The sequence below is a fragment of the Nelumbo lutea genome, chromosome 6, assembly GCF_056320005.1.
Source record: "Nelumbo lutea isolate HS-2025 chromosome 6, American lotus-T2T, whole genome shotgun sequence".
Classification (NCBI taxonomy): domain Eukaryota; kingdom Viridiplantae; phylum Streptophyta; class Magnoliopsida; order Proteales; family Nelumbonaceae; genus Nelumbo; species Nelumbo lutea.
This window is the reverse complement of record NC_142689.1, coordinates 47903311-47918548: the sequence shown is the minus strand read 5'-3', so window position 1 is coordinate 47918548 and position 15238 is coordinate 47903311. Positions and strand designations below refer to the sequence as shown.

Sequence of the window (15238 nt, the reverse complement as noted above, 5' to 3'; positions counted from 1 at the left end):
CGATCCTATCACTATGATCACCCACTTAAATGAATTCTCAAACTACCCCAAAATATCTAGGTTTTGACCCACAAAGGATCTCGCTGATTGGCACATCAAAGACAACCCAATCTAACACCCAATAGAGTATCATAATCAAGCTTAGGGGTTATGTGTAACTATCTAGTTTTGCCCACCAATCTCCAAGGTCTAGGGCATAATTGGAAAATGGTTCGGATCCAGTACTTTAATCAAACACACACTACATGTGCTTTGGGTCTAATCCTAGAAGTTGAGACAAGGTGCCCTAACTTCTTTGGCAGCACATCAATGTCAGCATTGGCAGAATAAACTCCCCAAGTCAATCCAACAGCTGAGAGCATTCTAAACTAAAATGAGTCTCATAAGTTTCCATTTTAAGGGATAAATTCACAGAAACATACCAATAACAACATGAAACAAAAATGCACTTTTATTCATTTACAGTAAATGTATTTGTACATCAATCTAATTAGAGCTAAGGGCATACACTGTTTAACAGAGGAGTGGACCTTGACCTTTGATGGAAGAAGTACTAGCACCTCAACCAGAGCCAGAGTCACACTAACTTTCCCTGCTAGAGACACATCGGCCTATTCCTTTAAATTGTAGTTCCCTTGTTCACATAACATAGCTGTGTATGAGGCATTAGTATTAGGCTTGAAGGTTGCAAGGGGCTTTGGAGCAAAGAAAGTCAAAGTGGTAGGAGATTCTATATTGGTGATCGGACAGATGGATGACAGCCCCACAGTTAAGGAATTGACAATCTTCCTGTATAGGACATTGATCCAAAGATTAACCAGGGACTTGGATGTAATCTACAGCTGAGTAAAACACCAATCAACATTACCATTGAAATGCATTATAAACCATTAACAGAAAGTTTGGGACACTTGGTAGAAATAAGGATGACATAACAACAGATGATTGGAGATACGACGTTAAGCTAAATAACCCAACAAAGGTGATTCAAGACGGAAAGACACTATTAAGGTTCCAACTGGTGCACAGGGTATACCATAGATTGGCATATGGAGTTAGGACAAGATGCTTAGAGCTCAAAGAGGCAAAAGTGATCTTAAACAAAACCCACAAAACCTACTTTAGAGATATAACCAGCACATTGTAAAGTGATCTTGAACAAAACCCACAAAACCTACTATGGAGATATAACCAGCACACTGTATAAAAAGACTGCAAAGGTTTGGGTACTATTGGCCAAAGATAAAAACAGATGCTGCCAAGATCCAGAATGACTATGAAAAGTGCATCCCAAAAGCAAATAAAAATGAATGCCTTATAGTTGGTAAAGCGACTTGGAGGACCATGTACGTAGAATATATTGAGAACAACACCACACCTGCCGACCTAGTTATGAAAAGAAAACTATTAGCAAAGGCCAAAAGGTTCTACCTTCACAATGGAGTGTTATATAGAAAGTCCTACACCGAGGAACCTTTGTGATGCCTAGCCGGTGAGGAAATAGAAGAAGCATTAAATGCAACTCACAACTCTGAACCAGACCTACACCAGGGACAACAAACCCTACATAACCACATCTTACACTTAGGCTTCTACTGGCCTACAATGCTGGAAGACACCCAAAAGCATGTACGAAGGTGCTACAAATGCCAAGTACATGTAGAAAAGATACACCATCTAGACAATAACCTCCACCCCATAATTACACCATGGCCTTTCCACACGTGGGGGGACCGTCTTATAGGAAAAATACACCTACCTTCCCGGGGATACTGTTTCATCATAGTAGCCATAGGCTATTTCACCAAATGGGCAGAGGCCATACCTCTAAGAAGAATTTGTGCAGAAAACATTGTAAACTTTCTTAGACAACACATAGTCCACTAGTTTGGGGTCCCCATAAGGATTGACAGATAATAGGTTATCCATAAAGAATCAAGAAGTCCAGGAACTGTTGGGACAATATGGGGCAAGACTAGGCACACTAATAACTTATTATCCACAAGGGAATGGGCAAGCAGGGGCAACCAATAAGACCTTGTTAAAGATGCTGAGTACGATGGTAGCTGTAAACCAAAAGGATTGATAAAAAAAGTTGTCTAAAACACTTTGGGCTTATCACACAACAACTAGAAAAAGCACATAGGCAACACCCTACTCCTTGGTATACGGCCGGGAAGTTGTTCTACTGGTAGAGATACAGAAAGTGTCTACCTGGGTAGCCTACCATAATGGTAATGAAGTTTCGAATAGAAGAGATGGATTAATTGCTCAACGACAAATTAGAATGCATAGAAGAAGGAAAAGAGAAGTCATTGTAGAAACATATCAAATACAAACAAATCATGGCTTTAAACTTCAATAAACTAGTAAAGCCTAGAAAATTCAAAGAGGGCAACAAGGTACTAAAAATAGCACTCCATGTCAGATAGGGTAAATCCGTTAGAAAATTTGCACCTAACTAGGTCGGACCATACATAATCCATGAAGCTCATCCAACTAGATGTTATGTACTGAAGACTGTAGATACAAATGAAGAAGATGAGACTGTGAATGGTCACAGGTTAAAATCATATCATGGTTAGTGATGTAAATTGTAACACTAAAATTTTGAAGGAAAAGCATGACACGACCTTACATACCCTGACAACCCTAGGGGCAATCTCACATACCCTGGCAACCCTAGGCGCAATTTTACATACCCTGGCAACTCCAGGAAGGCCCCGACAACCCAAGGTGTGAGTAAGGTGGTTAGGCTACACACAAGGGTCTCCTTGAAAGACAAAGGAAGTCTGGGTATAGGAGGCAGGCTAAAGGCTAGGGAAAAGAGGGGGATAGAATGAATCTTTCATTATGAGTTGGACCCCTATTTATGGGGATAAATCTAGAGGCCCCAAAAGGAAGGATCCAAAAGCGTTTGATTTAGTTGTTACAGAGCACTACTACGGTTTCTCATAATATATGTGTGCTACTTCCTTTCGTGGCTTTCCTAAACTGACGTGGCGTAGATGATGTCATTGTTTGTCTCACGTGTCCTTCTTAAGCCTACAAGGTGTCCTGTCACGTGCATTGTTTAATGATGTGTGTATTTCTTTTAGTTACTTCTGATTTGTGATGAGCTTGTACTTATCGCAGTTGTGCAGTATCTTTAAGCTCCTTGCAAGTTTGTGCGGGTCTAAAGCTCATTGTAGACATGCGATGAGTTTTGGATTCATCGCAGACATTCGTGTTGGACTAGTTTAATGCCTTTTTTGCTCTGATACTTTAAATGACCACTATGTACCTACATTAGCCCCCTGCTTATTGGTAAGTGGGAGCTTACTGATAAGTATTTTTGTCGTTGGGTTCACTTTGGAGGTCTGTGATAGGGTGATTAAAGTGGGAAATTGTAGGTGCTGTGGCACCTCAGCTCTTTGCACTAGAAGCGTTGGGTTTGGTAATTATTTTTGTTCTTCATGGGATGTGTAGTGGACTTTGTGCATAAAAATTTAATTTGGGTAGGTTATTAGCCCCCCTACTTATTGATAAGTGTGAACTTGTCAATAAGAATTCTTGCCTTCGACTTATTAGTGTTATTTCGATGGGGTTTGGGATCATTTTTTGGGATACCTTTTCGTTCCCTCTATGATTCAGCCCCCTTGCCTTTATACAAGTTGCTTTCTGTTGAGTGGCATATGTGTGTTGAATTGGTTGGTGAAGTTCTCAGCCCCCCTGCAAATCAACAAAGAGTGACTTGTAGAAAAATAACTGTAATGGCTCGATTTGAGTATCCAGCCCCCCTTTGGTGAAAGGGAGTATGTCTATTTTGAAATTTGGCTCCCCTGTTTCACGATAGGGCAATGCTTTTCCGAAGACAACTAAAGTGGTGGTTTTGATTTTCAGTACCCCTGTCTTTGGCATGTCCATCGGGAAATACATGAAGCTGTGGTGGTTCGTTTGGGTGAAGTGGCTTCTTGCATCCGTCTATTAGTTGGATTGGTGGGGAAGCCGTTATGTACAGTTGACATGGCATTCATCATGTCGTTCTCATAACTGTCGTCTCGCGTTAATGCGCTGCAGAGATGCATGTGGCTTGGAGATTAAGTAGATTTATCTTATGTGGCGGTTGCTGAGGTGGCAGTCTTTTTGAATTAATTTGCTGATTGTCCCGCCTTTCTGAGGTATGTTTGTAATTTCCCTTGGCATATTTTTTCAGCTAATGACAGGGGAAAGGTAATCATTTCCTTTCATCTTCCCCGGTGTCATTTGGAATTCTAGACTCGTGCGAAGCCTCTCTAAAGGGATAGCGGCTGTGAATCGCTTGTGCTTCCTATTTGTCTTCCTCTTCTAAGACTTTTGTACCCCCGTTCGTGTGTGTTACACTTTATGACTTCTGTCCCTTTTTTATTTTCTTTTGTTGTCTACACTTTGTAATGGATCCCCATGCTTAAAAGAAGTATGAGTGTCCCTTTGTTAATTTTGTACGAGAAGTGGACACTGCCAAAATGCTTTCCGAGCGTGAGGCGGTGAGTATGGCCGATGGTGGGAAAGGTTTTTGGCCCCCTATTCCATTGGCAAGGAGTAGCAACGGCAAATTCGATACCATGGAGGGAGAGAGTTGATGTGTTTGTATGGTCGCGTGGAGCCTTCTATGTCGTTCCGTTGCCATGAGCCTATAGGCTATAACTGATGGGTCGAGGTCGCCTGTCAACTATTCTGACTCGGGCCATTTCATTCTGGATAAACCCATGTTCTACCGCTTGTTTCGTGATTACGGTCTTCTTCGATTTGTTGACTATTTTATGGATCTTCCCGGCAAGGAGGGGGTCATTTACATAGGTGATGTTGGATTCACACCTTCGAAGGAGCTTCTAGCGGGTTCGGCATCACTATCAAAGACGTCACCACTCTCTTGGTCCTTCTAGTAAGGGGTGCAGTCTTTGCTTGTCATTTGCAGTTCGCGGAGTCGATTCCTATGAATTTTTCTGTCTCGCATGCTGAATTAATGGAGGAGATCAGCAGTTTTTAGTCCCAGGTAGACAAATCAGCTGCTCATGGAAAGATGCCTTTGGAGGCATGGATAGTGTATTGGTACAAGGGAAAGGGTTTGGGTGATGTTATGGTTCGAAAGGGGGATGGGCAATGTCATCTTGCAGCATTTATTCTTTACCTTGCATCCCGTTTTCTGTTTCCCAGAGTTTTTGACTACGGTATGCGGGTTGTTTTGGTCCCTCGCTGCCGGTGGTCACCAATTATGGATCCAAGCTGCAGACGGCGTTGCCGGCCTGCAGCTATGTCTTCTCTCCCTTTCTCTTCATGTTTAAATGTGAGCGATTTTCGCTTTGTGTTACTCCTCGTCGACTGTCTCCTTTCTCTGTTACTATTGCAACCCTTGAGGGGGATGGGATTGAGGAAAATCTTTGGGTGTTTTCTGAGGAAAATGATGGCTTGGTGCCAAAAGACTTAAACAATTTTGCGTTGTTGAGATCGAGTTGTAGCGGTGGTCGCTTGAGGGTTTTGTATGGAGACCTTATGTGCACTTCATTCATCATTCCATGTCGTTCTTCATTGGGGTGGATGTGCCTGAGGGGGCTGATCAACAGTGCGTTGTCGAGGCTAATCATACTCTTGCCCATGTTGCACGGCTTGTTCTTTGGCCTGGTGTCATTGCATATTTGGATAATGCTAGGGAGGCTCAAGTGATTGCCTATCGACTTGACAGGGTACTCCGCCAGTTTGGATATGATGATTTAGGGTCACAACTTTTGCGTTCAGATGGCGAGGATGTGTTTTGGAGTTACCGAAATGACTTAGCTTTTCCTGGCATGATGCATTTTCCTTTGGCCGATTTCAAAAGGGTTGAAGCTTGCAGATCCTTGCATTGCGGTTACTTGTATTCGTTGTTTGGCGGGATGCAATTATTCAAGGCTGTTAACCCCTGTCCTCGGCACGTCATGGCTCCCCCTCTGGGTCATGTAGCGGATCAGAGGCAAGAAGATGCCCCTTCCTAGCCAGCTTCAAGATCGATAGTGGTTGAAGAGCGTGAATTTGTGGGCACTGTTCGGAAAGGTAAGCGTCTTGCTATTGAGGAGGGTCAGGGCAATTGACTTCCTATGCCTAAAAGGTCAATAACAGCATGGGTGCCATTCTCTGTGTGGCCATTGGTACCAGGGGAGGTTCGTCAAGCCAAGTCTGACGTTGTGTCATCTCGGGCTAAAGAGGGCCCAGGTAGGAGTTCGCCATGGGCATGTCCTGAGGAGTTCATACAGGATCCTCTAGCCTCAACCCCTGAGATAAGGGAGGTTTTCGATATAGAGTCACTACAGTTTGCAGTGCCGGTTCCTTCTTCCAAGGTTGTCTTTGTTCCAGTCGTCGGTGGGCGAGTGAAGAAGATGGCTCCCCCCGTCAACGTAGGAAGGAGCCTGGGGATGTTGATTTGGTAAGATTCTACAACCTTGTTATGTGTTTGGATTATTGTATTTGTTGCTATTCTGTTATTGACTTGTGTTGAATTTACAACATTTTGTATTGAAGCAAGTAGAGGCTGATGATGCTCAACCCAGAGTTGAAACTCCACTAGTCCCATCTAAGGAACTTGTGGGTGAAAAGGTATGTATGTTATGGGTACTTATTAGATTCTTTAATGTGTGTTTTATTCCATGATACTAATCGCATGTCATTTTCCTCATTGCAGGGAGTTTGCAATTTCAACCTCTTTGGCGTTCTAGTTTTGCCTATTATTAGACGATTAGTTGAAGATTTGCAATCGTTGCAGCCCCCTATCGAGGGGCAGGGAGCCCATGGGTAGTGTTCCAGTGACTTGGGGTACGTGAGGCTTGATGGAAAGGAGAATATTGATGACTTTGCTCCTGTCCGTTATATGCAAGAAGAGAAAGAAACTCTTGTGCGTCTGTAGGAGCGGTCCCCCAATAATCCGATGGGTCAAACCGGAGTCGGTCAAGAAGATCAGCTGGCGGTTAAGATGCCAAAGCATCTCCCTAGAGTTTCGAGAGCATTACTTTCAGTGCCGAGGAGCCGGTCCCTGTATTAGGGCAGTCCGTTAAGGAAGAGCAGCTACAGAGACCAACTATCATGTCATCTGAGCAAGTGCACGAGGCTACAACAACAAACTTTCTTCATGAAGAGAATATTGCACCTACTGGCAATGTGGAGTTTGAAGTTTGCGGAGACGTAGCGGCCGTGGACTTGGGGACTCAGCCTAAAAGCAATCCTATGGGTTCTGAAGCATCATCACTGCTTGTGGCTCTGTCACCTAACGAGGAGCTTGCATTGGTACGACGAGAACTCAAAGAGTACTGTGAAAAGCATGAGGTCGTGCCTCTCAGCTATGCTGTCGTAGATCCAATCTCTATTTAGGGTCTTTGCAGACACGAGAAATATTTTGTATCAAGTTCTGTGTTGAAGACCGCGGCTAGATCATACAAAAGGACTAGTTGCCACCTGGTGACATCCCTCCGGTAGTTATAAGGACATCATTGAACACAATACAGCGGTGATGAATTGCATTATGGACCAATCCATATATGAGCTTTCATGGTCTGAGTTTGCCTTTTGGTTGAGGACTTGTGAGTCATTTTCCACTCTGGGTTTCAAGATGGATCATATCGAGGAGCGGATTGTTCTTCTTGCCCATGTGTTTTGGAAGGCTGGTTACAAAGAGCTTCAACCCTCAAACGCTCAATCTTTAAAAGAGGTTCGCTAGTGCCTTAAGGTAGTTGAATCGAATTTTTCGAAGGCCACAGAAAAGTTAGTTTCCCTCCTCGATGAATGCGCTCGCCAACGTAAGATAGTGTCGAGGCAGAGTAGAAGGTATTGTTAGAGGTTGAAACACATGGCAGGGTTTGGCAAAGATCGCCCGTATGAGGAGTGAATGCTATGCAGCCTGAGATGTATATGAACTTTATGTCATGTAAAATACTCGGATATTGTAATGAAAGACTATTTGGTTTTTACTTTGGTGTAGTGCATTTTAAATTTCTATTGATTATAGCCCTCTCTAGTTTTTGCAACGCATAAATCAAAAGTAGGAGTGTTGATGGGTAGGTCTGACTGAATGTAACGCTAGTAGGCTCTCTGCGGGTTGAGTGCGGTGCCTGTAAACTATTTAGGCCCTTGGTGCATTTAGCAGTTTTTGGCCTCCCATTTTATGGTGGTGAATCCTATTGGTTCACTTCTTGTGTATAGTTTTTGGCCTCCCATTTTGTAGTATGTTACCACCCTTGGGTTTGTTGAGGGTTTTTGTTGATGCATTTGAGATTGTCGAAGCCTTATTGGTTAGGTCAGGATATGCCATCGAACTTCATTATGTTAAGAAGGACAACCTAGTAGTCATGTTTGTTGAAGGTGAAAAATCTAGCAAGAAAAAAAGGAAGGGTAAGAAGAGGCCTCAGAAAAAGGAAGGCAAAGTAAAAAAGCAGAAGAGAGACAAGTTATCTAATGAATGTCACTTCTACAAACAACCTGGGTACTGGAAGATGAATTATCCTCAGTATCTAGAATCCCACAAGAACAAAGAATGTAATTTCAAATCTCTTGTCATAGAAACCAATATATTGGTCAGTTTTTCATTTTGGTGTATTGACTCTAGGGCAAATCCATGCATATAACACTTTGCAGGGGTTCAAGGAAAGTAAAAGGCTAAATGATGAGGAGGTTGTGCCTTACTTGGGGATGACTGCAATTGTTGTAGCTACTACTATATGGTCAATAGATTTAATTTTTAGAGAAGAAATTGTTACATTAAAAGATTGTCTTTATGTACCTTAGAAGAAATCTGATTTTAGTTTCTAAGTTGTGTAAGGATAGTTATTTAATTTTGTTTAGTAATAAGATTACAATTAAATTGAATAACAAATTCCTTATTCACGGGGAATTTAAGAATGGTCTTTATGTTCTCCATCATTTTTTAGAAACAAATGTGATCGGAACCATATTGAAACACACCCCAAAGAAAGAACACATGATACAGATAATGCCACATGCTTGTGGCATGCATCACAAAATTGGTGAATGATAGTCCTCTAGATTTTCACTGTGGAAGATATACCAACTTGTGAGCCTTGCCTCTATGGAAAGATGGCAAAATGGCCATTTACGGGTAAGTCTGAAAGAACTACAGACACACTTGACCTTATACATACTGATGTATGTGGTCCAATGAGTGTTAGGACATGGAACCAACACTGTTATTTCATAAATTTCACTGATGATTATTCTCAGTATGGTTACGTATACCTAATGAGACATAAGTTTGAATCTTTTGAAAAGTTCAAGGAGTTTAGACAAGAAATCGAGAAATAGTTGGGGAGATAGATCAAAACCCTTCGATCAGATCGAAAAACTGAGTATCTCTTTGATGAATTCAGGGACTACTTTATGAGGTGAAAGCAATCGTTTGTAAGTGAATCTACAAGTGGAAGAAGGACCATGATGGAAATGTTGAGATCTATAAAGCTCGGCTTGTAGCAAAATGGCACACTCAAAAATGAGTCAATTATGAGAAGACTTTCTTGCTTATGGCCATGCTTCTAGAAGCTGGATCATCCAATTTGACTCAATAGTCAAACAATTTGATTTTAAGTAGAATTTAGATGAGCCCTATGTTTACAAAATGAAAGTAGGAGATAAGGTTACATCTATGATTCTATATATAGACGGTATTCTACTCATTAGGAATGATGTAGGAATGCTAACTACAATAAATGTATAACTTTCACAACAATTCTCCATGAAAGATATTGGAGAAGCCTCTTATATCTTGGGATTATGATAATTGGATTATCCTAATCTACTTATGTTAAGGTTCCCAATGTCTGAAACCCTTGAGTAAATAGAGGAAATGAGAGAGGTTCCCTATGCCTTAGTCGTAGGAAGTATCATGTATGCTATGTTGTATACTCGGTCAGGTATTGCTCAAGATGTTAGTGTTGTAAGTGGATACCAATTTTACCCAGGACAAGAGCATTGGACTGTAGTGAAAAAACATACTAAAGTGCCAATGGAGGACTAAAGACTATTGTCTTGTCTTCGATCGTAGTTCACTACAGATGGTTGGCTACACTAATGTCGACTTCCAGTCTAGCACAAATGATAGAAAGTCTATATCTGGATACTTTGGGACCCTGTATAGTAAGAAAAATAGTCCACGACCGAGAGCAAGAACATTTCCGTAAGTGAGGCAGCCTAATAAGTAGTATGGATGAAGAAATTCGGAGGGTCCTAGAGAGAAAGTGAGAGAGAAGAAAGCTTTCTTCCAGATCATATGTGCCTCTTGTTCACACAAAATCCGGAGGTGCTCTGAACATTAGATTCTAAATTCGTCTCCTCCACCTTTAAGTGGAGGTTGCTGCAACCAGAAACACTCCCTAGCTTAAGAACCCATCTAAACTTTGTTCTGTCGCATCCCTAATTGCTGGAAAACTCTCATTAAGAAACACACAAAAGTAAGTATTCTTTAGTTTTGCTAGGTTGCTTGAGATTCCGAAATGTTAGAGAACCATCATTTGCAATTTCTTCTTGACTAAGAGTAAAGGCAGAGAGGCGAGGGTCTTGGAGAGAAGGGTGCCTAATACCTTCCCTCTCCCAATCCTTGGGACTTAAAATCTGTTGGTTGTGTGCCTTTCCCATGGAAAATAGTCATTATCGAAGACCCAAATCGAGTTTTTCTAATATGAAAATGAGGGCCCATTTCCTCTAAAAAATGGGTGGTGACTCCAACTCTTTTGAGTCGGCCATGAGCTTCCCGGAGCTCACAACTGGTGACTCTACTGAGGATATTTTTAAGGACTTAGTTTGAGAGACGTTTTGGTTCAAGTTCGCGCTTAGTTGTTGTGCGCTATAAAGCTTAGTTTGTTTTTTTGTTGGTTGGCGATTGAAAATCATACATCAGGAAGGCTGGGCATGGTAGAACTTCCCAACGCAATTCAAAACCATATTTTGACATTCTTTGGCACGGGTGACCTCTTTGTACACCCAAAACCATCACTAGACAAAACGTCACCTGAAACATTACCTAGAACTATACCTTTTGCCAAATCACAACCAAAGTCTCAACCAAAATATTTCTTCTTCAAAATCATGCCTCATTTCATCTCTGTCATAGCCTTAAAGTCCAAAATCACATTTCCTTTCAATCAAATTGTAGCCCAGAAGTCCAAAATTGCACTTTCTTCCAATTTCATCGCAACCCAGAACTTCATCACAACCTAGAACTTGATCATAACCCAGAACCTCATTGCAACCCAGAACATCATTGTAACACAGAACTTCATCACAACCCAACTTCATCACAACCCATAACCTCATTGCAACCCAGAACTTCATCGCAACCCAAAACGTCATCACAACCCAGAACTTCATCGCAATCCAGAACCTCATCGCAACCCAGAAATTCATCACAACCCAACTTCTTTACAACCCATAACCTCATTGCAACCCAGAACCTCATCGCAACCCAGAAACTTCATCGCAACCCAGAACCTCACGGCAACCCAAAACTTCATCGTAACCCAGAACCTCATTGCAACCTAGAACTTCATTGCAATCCAATTTCATCAAAACCCAGAACCTCATCGCAACCTAGATCTTTATCATAACCCAGAACCTCATCACAACTAAGAACCTCATTGCAACATAGAACTTCATCGCAACCCAATTTCATCGCAACCCCTGTCATAGCACACTGAATGTTTGTCGCGACTAGCCTTTAGTATAGTAGAAAAAAAAACGTACAATTTTTGGATGCCAGGCCTTTTCCTTTTTTTGTTGTTTCTTTTGGGTTTTTTTTTCCTTCCCCTTTTTTTCCTTTGACAAATTTTCAAAATTTATAGTTTTTTTGCTTCTGCTATAACTGAGTATGATTAGCTTAGTTTTGGGTAGCAATAAATTGCATTTGTTCATTGTTTCTTTCCTTCTCTTTGTTTTAAAGCATTGAGAGAACCTAGCTTCTACTAGATCCCCAAATGTGGCCACTTGGAAACTTGTAGGATTGTTTGAAAACTTAAACATGTGGCTGCATTCTCTTCTTGTTTTTTTATTTGGTTGCTTTTCTATTAAATTTTCTTGTATGCTTGAACACTCACAGTCATACACACATTCATGTAAATAAAATTAGAATCCCATTTCACCTGTTAGAGGAAGGGTAGTAGGTGTGTACCCCTGGATTTTGGTCCTTAAAGGCTCCACCAAAACCTTCAAACTAGCCACCAACCAAAGAAGCTCATTTGTCTATGGGTGGAGGTTTGAAGGCTAACAAACTTGTTGGGACCTTAGAGTCTAGAACTCCCCTAACAACTTCATGCATTGCACTTAGAGTACCCATACATACGAACCTTAGATGGAAATAGTACCCATACATAGTACCCACCAACCATGCATTGCACTTATGCCCAAGATCAAAGTCTAAAAACTCCATCAAATCTGAAATCAAGATCAAAATTCATTAAGTTCTCCAAATCTAAAGTTCGCATTTGAAATACTTAGAGAAGTCTATCTTGCCACTCAAGACTGTTGTTCTTAAGGCTAAGTAGATGCATAAATCTATGATCTCAGTTATTGGGAAGTAGCATCAAAAGGCCATTCTGACTTCTACTATTCTTCATCCTATCTCTATCTCAAGGCTAAGTAGATGCATGACTCTATGAGCTCAGCTCTTGAGAAGTAGCACCGAAAGGCCATTTTTGACCCATTTCATCATTTGTCCTGTGGTTAAGTGGATGCATGACTCTATGAGCCTAGCTCCTAAGAAGTAGCATCAAAATGTCATTATTTTTGGGGTTTCTTATATCCTGTGACCATCTCTTAGCTAAGTAGGTATCTAACTCTACCAAAACTCCACCTTGACCCATTCAAAGTATTCAAACTCCAAGAGGATCTAGTAGATGTATATGGTAAAGGGTCTAACCCTCCCTTGACCAGTATCAAAGGATGCTTCATTCCCTCAACTGAACATTAGGCCATGTAGATGTTTGGCCCTATGAGTAGCTCTTAAGAAATAACATCAAAAGGCCACTTCGACTTTCATTCTTTCAAAACTCCGGGATGTCAAGTAGGTACACATATGGTGTAGGGATGGATATTCCCTTAGCCAATTTCGAAAAGACATTCTCATGATCCTTTAAATATTTTTCTTGCTCTTCTCCAAACTATGTAAATGTTTGACCCAATGAGCTTGCTCTTAGGGAACAACATCAAAAAGATTTTTGTTTACAAACATGGTATGGCTCCTGGAATTTCCTTTAAGTCCTTATCTTATCTAAAACTCAAGAGTATTTTTAATTACACCACTAACTGCTTAGGTCCAAAAATTAATAATAATAAAATGAGAGAAAAGAACAAATGTACTAGATAGCATCAAATCCAATATCTAATTATCAAGTCATTAAAAACACAATAAGGGAAAGGCCCATTATCAAACCATGAGATTCTAAGTCTCTTTATCAAATCTTAACTCACATAATTTCAAGTCAATTGCAAAAGTCAACATTCCACTAACTTGAACAAATTTCAGGAATGCTCTTTCAAATCTTAATCGAATTCCTCAAACACCAAAAAAGTTTTCAAGGCTTCTTTAAACATTGTATTTGTTTTCCAATTTCAAGCTCAATCTTAGTTTTTTTACTTTCTAAATGCTCTTTAAGTTTCGACAAAGTTCCACTAATTTAAGACATTCCCTTTGCATGACCTATTCTAGTTGACCATAGATTCTTTCTTTCTTTCACATCCTTGCTAGGTTCCCTTGACCCACTACAAGGAAGCCATCCTATCTAATCACCTACACATCTAGCCTTCTTAGGACTCCTCCAATCAGTAGCCACCACTGCCGTAGTCTCGTGCACTGACTCAAGCACAATGACAGTTGGTCCCTGTTCTTGCTCTTACTCAGCGAATTGCTCTGATACAGGGATTGGCTCTTCGGAGCAGCAAGTCATTCCCACCAAACTCTGAGGCAGACACTCTGGCATCTTAACCATCGATTGATCTTCTTGGCCGACCTCAATTTGACCCACTGGATTACTGGGGGGGCTGCTCCTGTAGGCCCACAGGAGTTTCTTCTTCTTCTTTCATAGGGGGGACATGCATAGAGTCATCAACATTATCCTTTCCGGTCACCTTCGCATCCTCCAAGTTTTCGGGATGCTCCTCAAGTGCTCCCTGCCCCTCGACGGGGGGCTGCAAAGATTGCAAACCTTTAACTAATCGCCTAATAATAGGAAAAACCGGAACATCAGAGAGGTTGACATCACAAACTCCCTACGATGAGACAAATGACATGCGATTAGTATCATGGAGAAGTAGGTCAAGATGGTAAGCCGCAACCTATGCATTGCTAGCTCGGCCAAGATAGGCGATGACACCAGGCCATAGTACAAGACGCGCCACACAAACAAGAAGGTGTGTCGCCTCTATAGCACACTACTAGTCACCATCTTCAGGAATGTCAATGTCAATACAAAAGGGCATAGAGTTACGAATGGACCAAACTTAAGGTCTCCATACGAACTCTTCAAGAGAAAACAACTTCAGCTCGATCTCAGCAACCCTAAACTACCTAAGCCTCTTGGCACCAAGCCACGACATATATACATGAAGACGCTCACATATATACATGAAGAGAAAAGGAGAGAAGATATAGTTGCAACGCCTTTTATAACTTGGATCCATTATCTGATGGATATTGTTGTCCATCTGCTTGAACAAATAACGTAAAAAACAATGAAGTCAACGGCAACTAATGATCGCCAGCAGCAAGCATGACAAGGGGAAACAACACCATGTGTAGGCCATAGTCCGGGATATTCAAAAAGATGAAATGGGACACGACGTACTGATCCCCTTGCGAACCATTACGTTGCCCATACTATTGGCTTAAAACTATTAAGCCACCCATGCCTCTAATGGCATTTTCCCTCGGGCAGTTAACTCATTCACTTGGGACTTGAAAACATGGACTTCCTCCATTAAGTCCATATAGAGGTCAGACAAACTAGTAGGGATGGTCTCGGTAAACTATAAGTGATGGGAAAACACCAACCCACCAATTGAAAGGGCTAAGATCATGGCAACGTCCTCCACAGACCATAGTGATATAAAAAACACCAAATGCACCTACAAAGGTGTGCGTACGAAAACACCAGTGCTCTACAAGGGGTTTCACATAGCCCACCCCTCCTTGCCAGGGTGATCCAAAAAGCAACCAACGAAGTGAAGGAGGCCAGCATCCCGCAATAAATGACAAAAC

At 41.4% G+C, this 15238-nt stretch overlaps 1 long non-coding RNA gene across 1 annotated transcript; it reads left to right on the top strand.

Annotated features, from left to right (window-relative positions):
• Positions 1–4460: 4460 nt before the first annotated feature.
• LOC148848840 (uncharacterized) lies at positions 4461–7952 on the top strand. Its single transcript, XR_016100570.1, has 3 exons — positions 4461–6418; positions 6514–6588; positions 6674–7952. It is a non-coding gene; the product is annotated as an uncharacterized LOC148848840 (long non-coding RNA).
• Positions 7953–15238: the final 7286 nt, after the last annotated feature.